This window comes from Palaemon carinicauda, chromosome 5 (assembly GCF_036898095.1).
Source record: "Palaemon carinicauda isolate YSFRI2023 chromosome 5, ASM3689809v2, whole genome shotgun sequence".
In the NCBI taxonomy this organism is placed as follows: Eukaryota; Metazoa; Arthropoda; class Malacostraca; order Decapoda; family Palaemonidae; genus Palaemon; species Palaemon carinicauda.
Window position 1 is genome coordinate 83,081,704 of NC_090729.1, and position 8,339 is coordinate 83,090,042.

Here is an 8,339-nt window from a genome sequence, read left to right on the forward strand (position 1 = left end):
ATGTCAGGAGATTGTAATACAACTGTCGGGTATTTCTTTTCTCAAAACTAGAATCTGTGTGTTTGTTGTTTTATTCATTCAATAGATGGCGTTGGTTGTCCATTCTATGATCCTTGGGTGTTGTTTTATTTGCTTTAATAGATAGCGTTGGTTGTTCTGTTCGTTATTTTAGTGTCCTTGGTATTATTATTGTTTACCTTTGATTTACTTTCCAAGTGATAGCAACTACCTTACGAACCCCGCAACCTTTCACATGGTAAGAAGTTATTTGCTCTTTGTTGTAAACATTGTTCTTTGTAAATAATTATGTAAAGCTATTATGGTTTAATAGTGATATGTTAACAGTGACCATTTGTTCTAAGCTATTGTTAGTGTATTTATGTTGCAGACACTCGACTCTACTTTACCTTACCTTGTCTTGCCTGTGTGACATATTGTCTTAACTTAAATGACTTGTTGGATGTACCATTTTCCTTACCTGGGGCAAAATCTATCATCATGGATCTACCATCTTCGGCCCACTCGACAATTTCAATAGTATACACACATTTCAACCCACTTGTCATGTAATACTATTACGAGTTGTTCTATTTATTGTTAATAAATGTATAATTTTGTAGCTCTTTTTACTAAAATACCAGTCTAGCTATAGTGTTAGGTAACAAGCGCCTAATTCATTTCCATCTGCAAATAAAAGCTTAACAATTGGCGCAGTGAGTAGGATCATTTGCAGAGTTGCTAGACGTGTAACTTACGTATGATTTATATTTACAGTTTACTGCTGACAACTATGTGAACTTCTTTACATGTGAAGGTTGGTGGATTTCATTTAAATGTTCTGCAAGGTTTGTGACTTATCACTGGAAGTAATATCACTGGAGTTAAGGTAAAGTTCTGTCTACATTGTTTCTTTTGTGTCTGGCGAGTTGTCATGTGAAAGCGCTTTATTGAAAGTGGAATAAATTCTCGTTGTGGTGCAATATAAATTTGTATTTGTTCGTGTAGTCATATTACGTGCTAGGAAAAGGTTGAGGTCGGGAAGTGGATTAGATACTGTATCGTTATCCTATTAATTCTAGCTAATTCAGTCTTAATGATTGTAGGGCTTGTTAGGGGTAATGTTAGTTTAATGTTCCTTTAAGTTCCGATTGTTTTCTCATCCTTGAATATTCCTATTGTTTATTCAGTTTCTTTATGCTTGTTTTTTTTTGGCATGGAAATTTTTGTCATTGATGGTGGAAAACCCATAATAGACATTGGTAATTATTGAAGTACTACTTTTAAAGTAGAGTTCATGATTAGCCATATTTCATTATCTAATGTTTTACTAATACTTATTATAAAGTGTTGTTTTTTTTTTATCAACTGTGTGCTTACCCATCATTATTATGGATCTTGGTGATTTGATGGATATGGCTATTAAGCTTGGTATGGAAACTGCTGAAGCTGAGGAATTTATAGCAAAGCAACAGGCTAGAGAGGATAGAATAGCTGTGAGAGAGGAGAAAAGGATTCAGTCAGAGTTGGCAGAAAAGGCAAAGCAACAGGCTAGAGAGGATAGAATAGCTGAGAGAGAGGAGAAAAGGTTGCAGTTAGAGTTAGCAGAAAAGGAGAAGGATAGGATTTTCAAATTGGAATGTCTTGAAAGAGAAAGGGAGGAGAAGGAGGAAGTCAGGAAACATGAGTTAGCCAAAGCAGAGTTGAGAAATAGGGGTGCTATAGGTGGTGTAGATAGCGAGAATGTAATATCTTTGCCAAAAATTCCCCCCTTTGATGAGAAAATTGATAAAATTGATGTGTACATGAATAGATTTGAGAAATTAGCTGAATTTCATAAATGGGGGCAGAAAGACTATGGTACTATGTTAGGCACATTATTAAGGGGACGAGCTTTGAAAGTGTACTGTGGACTTGACCCTGCTATTGCAAGTAATTATCAGGAATTGAAGGCAGCCTTATTGAAAGCGTTTCAGGTCAATCCTCAGGTATATCGAAAGAAATTTAGAGAGGGATATATTGAAACTAATGAAAGCTTTGTGCAGTATTCATAGAGATCAAGACAGAATTTTGATAAGTGGTTGCAATTAGCGGATGTTAATAAATCTTATGATGATGTCTGTGATTTTATGATCATGGATCAGTTGTTGGCTAATAGTTCAAAGGATTTGCGAACTTTTCTTTTAGAAAGGGTTTGTAAAAATTCTCATGAAATGGCGTTAGCTGCTGATAGGTATCTGATTGCTCACGGAATTACTATATGTAGAAATTCTAAATTTAAGTCTGATAAATGTTCAAAGTTAGGAATGCAACCTAAATCTGATAAAGTAGGTCTTGATAATCTTAAAACATTGCAGTGCCACCTATGTAAAGACATTGGGAATATCAAACCCAATTGTCCAAATAATCCTGTTAATTTTGCTAAATCTAAATCTTCTAATATTCCAAAGATCAGTATCGCTCTAGCTAGTGAAGAAAAACCCAAGAATGCTATTGTGGATGAGAAAGGAAGGATTTTTAACAAAACAGTAGAGGTCTTGTTTGATACTGGGCGTACTAGTGTTGTTCTTAACGAAACTTTGATTCCAACACGTTATCTCGGTAAGGCTACAACTGTGAAGGTGTATAATTTCATGGGTGTTCCAATATATCTGCCCAAAATTAGATGTTACCTTAGAAGTAAATTCTTTTCCGGTAGAGTAAATGCTATCGTAGCACCAATTAAATGTTCTGAAGTAATTGTTGGGTTAATATCTGGATTGAAACAACACATACAGGCAGGAATAGAATTGTTGAGTAAAATACCTGTGCCAGATAACGAAGTAGATGTAAATAAGTTACATGTTAATGTGGTTACAAGAAAACAGAGTCTTAGGGAAACTACATTAACCCTGGATAGGTACGGTCCTCGGACACCCCTTTAAGGGTATACTCGGACGCGAACGACCCCGACGCCAAAAAAAATTCTTGAAAAATCAGTTTTTGCAGTAACCTCCTTTTTTCTTTTGCCAAAAAAAACTTCAATGAATGCTTAAAACAACTGTAAAGATAAATACTACTCATCTGCAGAAAAACTATTTATTATAAATATTTTAAAAAATTAAGTAGAAAAAAAAAGACCTGACATAAAAATTCATAAAAAAAAAAGTTTATACATATATACACAAATCCTTTTAGGAATTGATTCTTGAATGTTTAGGACACATCTTGATGTATTTTGGATGAAGTCAGACCCATGGAGGTGAAGATCTGAAATGAGAAAAAAAGGGTAACTTTTTTTGGCCAAAAAAAAATTGTCCAAATTTCATGAATTTTTTTGGGTACCCAAATGAAATAGGAAGTGGCTAATTTTTTTAGGGAATAAACATATGTTATCCTAAAATAGAAATATGTAAAAAAATCTTCATTATTTTGTAAATTACATTTATATCAGGGGCCATATCTAAAGGTAATTTTTTGAGTACTTGGAAATTTCGTAAAAACATACATATATTTAATATATAATATGATATTTATGCAGGTAAAAATATACCAAAATATCACAAATTCTATAGGGAACAAGAATATATATAGATAGGGCAGCTTACGCTTCGGATATGTCCACAAAATGGCCGCCAACCACACTGACTCAGACTCCCTAATCTGCCACTTGAAATGTAGGAAGGGTATGTCAATTTCAAGGTGTTATTTACTAATCTAATTATTATTGGATATGCATAAAAATTGTATGGTGCGTTGCTGGATAATTGTCGATTATTTTACGTTTATAAAATTAAAATTCTGACCCAAAAAATTTTTTTTGAAGGGAAATAAAATCGAAAAAAAAAATGTAAAACAATATTTTAGCTAAAAAAATTTGATGATATTCAATCAAAAAAAAAGTAAACAAAATTTTCCGACAAATAAACATCTAGAGGAATCATTACTCTGTGATAGTTCCTTAGTACGTAGTAATTTTGAAAGAATTGGGAAAAAACGAAAAAATGGCAATCACCGGAAAATCGAACACATACCTATATATACGCCATATCTGGCTAAAAAAAAGATAGGCATGGGTAGCCAGATCATCTAGAAACACTTTCCAACACTATAAAAATATAAGTTTTGCGACACTACTTGCCAATTCCTTACGGTAACATGACTAAGCAAAAAAATGCAAAACAAATAAAAAGGGGCACTCGTGGAAAAATGGCCATTCTAATATACGGCATTTCAGAAAAAAAAAATTTCAGCCACGTGCTAGGCAAACCATCAAGGCATATTTTCCGACAAATAAACATATAAATGAAATATTACTCTGTGATAGTTCCTTAGTACGTAGTAATTTTGAAAGAAATGGGAAAAAACGAAAAAATGGCAATCACAGGAAAATCGAACACATACTTATATATACGCCATATCTGGCTAAAAAAAAAATAGGCATGGGTAGCCAGATCATCTAGAAACACTTTCCAACACTATAAAAATATAAGTTTTGCGACACTACTTGCCAATTCCTTACGGTAACATGACTAAGCAAAAAAATGCAAAACAAATAAAAAGGGGCACTCGCGGAAAAATGCCCAACATTCTAATATACGGCATCTCAGATAAAAAAAAAGACATGCACGTGTTAGCCCAACCATCAAGGCACACTTTCTAACACATAAACATGAAAAAAAAATCAATAATATACGGCAATTCCTTACTACGTAGTAAATTTTTACAAATATTGAAAAAAAACAGAAATTGGCAACCGCAGTTAAATACCCAATATACCAATAACTACGTCGTATCTGACAAAAACAAAATCACGCATGGGTAGCCAGATCATCTAGACACACTTTCTAACATTAAAAAAGCAAAAGTTTTACGACACTATTTCGCAATATCTTACGGAAAAATGACTTGGCAAAAAAATTAAAAAAAATTAAAAAGGGACACTCGCGGTAAAATGCCCGACATTCTAATATACGACATCTCAGATAAAAAAAAAGACATGCACGTGTTAGCCCAACCATCAAGGCACACTTTCTAACACATAAACATGAAAAAAAAATGAATAATATACGGCAATTCCTTACTACGTAGTAATTTTTACAAATATTGAAAAAAAAACAGAAATTGGTAACCGCAGTTAAATACCCAATATACCAATAACTACGTCGTATCTGACAAAAACAAAGTCATGCATGGGTAGCCAGATCATCTAGACACACTTTCCAACACTAAACAAGCAAAAGTTTTACGACACTATTTGGCAATATCTTACGGAAAAATGACTTGGCAAAAAAATGAAAAAAAATGAAAGAGGGGCACTCGCGGTAAAATGGTCCTCGTGGTGATGAACGACATTTTAACTAAAAAAAAAAACATGCACATGGTAGCCAAACAATCCACCAAGACTTTCCACAACTGATAACCTATACAAGTTGCACCATTCTACGACAATTTCATAATACGTAATAACTTTGATAATTATGCAAACTACCTCAGAAGGGTAAACTCGGACGCGAACGACCCCGATGCGTCTCAGAAATCGGGGAAGGAGTACAGCTACAGCAATGCACATCTGGACACTACTAGAGCGTGTAGGGGAGACACCTCCTGCAGGTCGATCACCCACAAATTCAGTCACGGGGGTGAGTCACGTGAGAAAAACCTGTTTTTTTTTGACGCTCGGGGTCGCAAACGACCCACCGTACCTATCCAGGGTTAAACCCGTTGTCTGATGTCTTGTCTGAAGTTAAAGTAAATCCAGTAGATTTTAGTAATAAACAGTGGACATGTGATTCTCTAAAGCCAATTAGGAAAAGCTTGAAGGAGGAGGAAGAAATAACTTGCAAAGGGAGAGTTGTTAAGTATGTAGTAATTAATAAGGTGATTTATTGTAAATGTGTGCAAAGTAAAAATCAGCTAGATGTTGGTAAAATACAAATTGTAGTTCCTCTTGATTATAGAGAGATAGTTATGAAACTTGCCCATGAATCGCTCATTTCTGGTCATTTTCCTTCTAGGAAAACTATTGACAAAGTGCTTGGTAAATTTTATTGGCAGAGGGCTAATGCAGAGATTGATAGATATTGTAAGTCTTGTCATAAATGTCAGAAATTTGGGAAAAGAGTGAAGAAAGTGTCTTTGTGTAAAATGCCTATAGTTTCTGAACCATTCAGTAGAGTGGCTATTGATATTGTGGGTCCGATTGTTCCAGCCTCAAGTCGTGGTCACAAGTATATTCTTACAATAATTGATTTAGCTACACGCTACCCTGAAGCTGTACCTCTCAGAAATATTGATAAGATTTCTATAGCTGAAAGTTTAGTAGAAGTATTTTGTAGAGTTGGGGTACCAAAAGAAATACTAAGCGACAGGGGAACTCAGTTTAAGTCAGATCTCATGGCAGAAATACATAGATTATTATCAATTAGAGCTTTATTCACAAGCCCATATCATGCTGCATGTAATGGAACTGTAGAACGGATGAATGGTGTACTTGAAAATATGTTAAAGAATGTCTGTAGTGATAATCCAACAGAATGGGACCGGTATATTCCCGTTGTTCTTTTTGCTTATCGTGAAATTCCCAACGATACTCTAAAGTTTAGCCCATTTGAACTTTTGCATGGACGTAGTGTCCGTGGCCCTCTAACAATCCTTCATGAATTGGTTGCTGGTAACAATGCTGATGATGAAATCAAAACTACTTACCAGTATGTTTTAGATCTGCGTTCTCGATTGCAAGAGATGGCCCAGATTACAGTTAGTAATGGTGAAATAAATTCACGTAAAAATAAAGAGTATTTTGATCGTAAAGCAAAGCCAAGAAAATTTGTTGAGGGAGATGAAGTTCTAATTATGTTGCCAAATAATACAAACAAATTTCTAATGCAGTGGAAAGGACCTTATGTGATTAATCGTTGCCATAGTAATGGAGTTGACTATTTTGTTAAAGTAGGAAATAAGCTTAAACTGTATCATGCCAATATGTTGAAGAAGTACTTTAGAAGGAAGATTGTAAATGTTATTCAAAAAGCAGTAGAAGAGGTCAAAACTTCAAATGGTTTGTTTGGTAATGTTAACTTTGAGGTTGTTAATATTGGAGAACCTGTTTGAGATCTATGTGATATAGAATATCTGGAAGTTGATAAAACCAGTTATCAAATAAGTGAAGATCTTAAAAATTCTCAAACTGATGAACTTGTTAAGGTTTTGGATAAGTTTCATGATGTAATTAGTGATAGACCTGGAGTTGCTAGATATATGGAACATGATATTAAATTGACCTCTAATATTCCAGTTCGTGCTAAACCTTATCCTGTTCCAATTAGTTTAACTGATGAATTTAACAATCAGGTTAATCAAATGTTCTCATTGGATATAATTGAACAATCTAATTCTCCATATTGTTCCCCAGTTGTCTTCGTAAAGAAGGAAGATGGATCTTTGAGATTGTGTATTGACTTTCGAAGTCTTAATGGAATAACCGTATTTGACGCCGAACCCATGCCACGTATGAATGAATCTTTACTTAAGATTGCTGATAAAGTCTATTTTACAGAGCTTGATTTGTCAAAAGGATACTGGCAGGTACCCTTAACTTTAGAAAGCAGAAAGTATACTGCATTTGCAACAAAGTATGGTTCGATGCAATTCAAGAAGATGCCGTTTGGACTTAGCACAGCTTGTTCAACTTTTGTTAGACTTATGAGAAAAGTCTTGGCTGGTTTGGAAAATACTACGTGTTATTTTGACAATGTCCTTATTTATAGTAATAATTGGTCAGATCGTATAGTTCATCTTAAAAATGTTTTGTTAAGATTAAGAGAACATGGATTAACAGTTGTCCCTAAGAAATGCTTCTTTGCTTATAAGAGAATTAAGTATTTAAGACATTCTCTTCGTAACAATTCTTTAACAACTCTTGATAATAGAATTGCAGATATAATAAACCTTCCCCTTCCAGAAACAAAGAAACAATTAAGATCTTTTGTTGGAGTTGTAGGATTTTATAATAAGTTCATTCCACATTTCTCTATTCTTTCTGCACCATTAACGACTATGCTTAAGAAAAGGAGTTGTAATATTCTGAATTGGACTGATGAACAAACTAAAAGTTTCAATAATTTGAAAGCTTCTCTAACTAAATCTCCTATTTTGTTATTGCCAGATTTTAATAAGACCTTCTATCTTCAAATGGATGCATCCATGGATGGTATTGGTGCAGTGTTATTGCAAGAAAGTGATAATGTGCTTATGCCTGTGTCATATGCTGGAAAGAAATTTTCAGAAGCAGGAAGACTTTACTCTACAATTGATAAAGAGTGTTATGCAATTGTATGGTCTATCTTAAAATTTAAGGAATA

At 34.1% G+C, this 8,339-nt stretch overlaps 1 pseudogene; it reads left to right on the plus strand.

Moving 5' to 3' along the window:
* The first annotated feature begins 581 nt into the window (after positions 1 to 581).
* On the plus strand, positions 582 to 2,921 carry LOC137641001 (uncharacterized; annotated as a pseudogene).
* Positions 2,922 to 8,339: the final 5,418 nt, after the last annotated feature.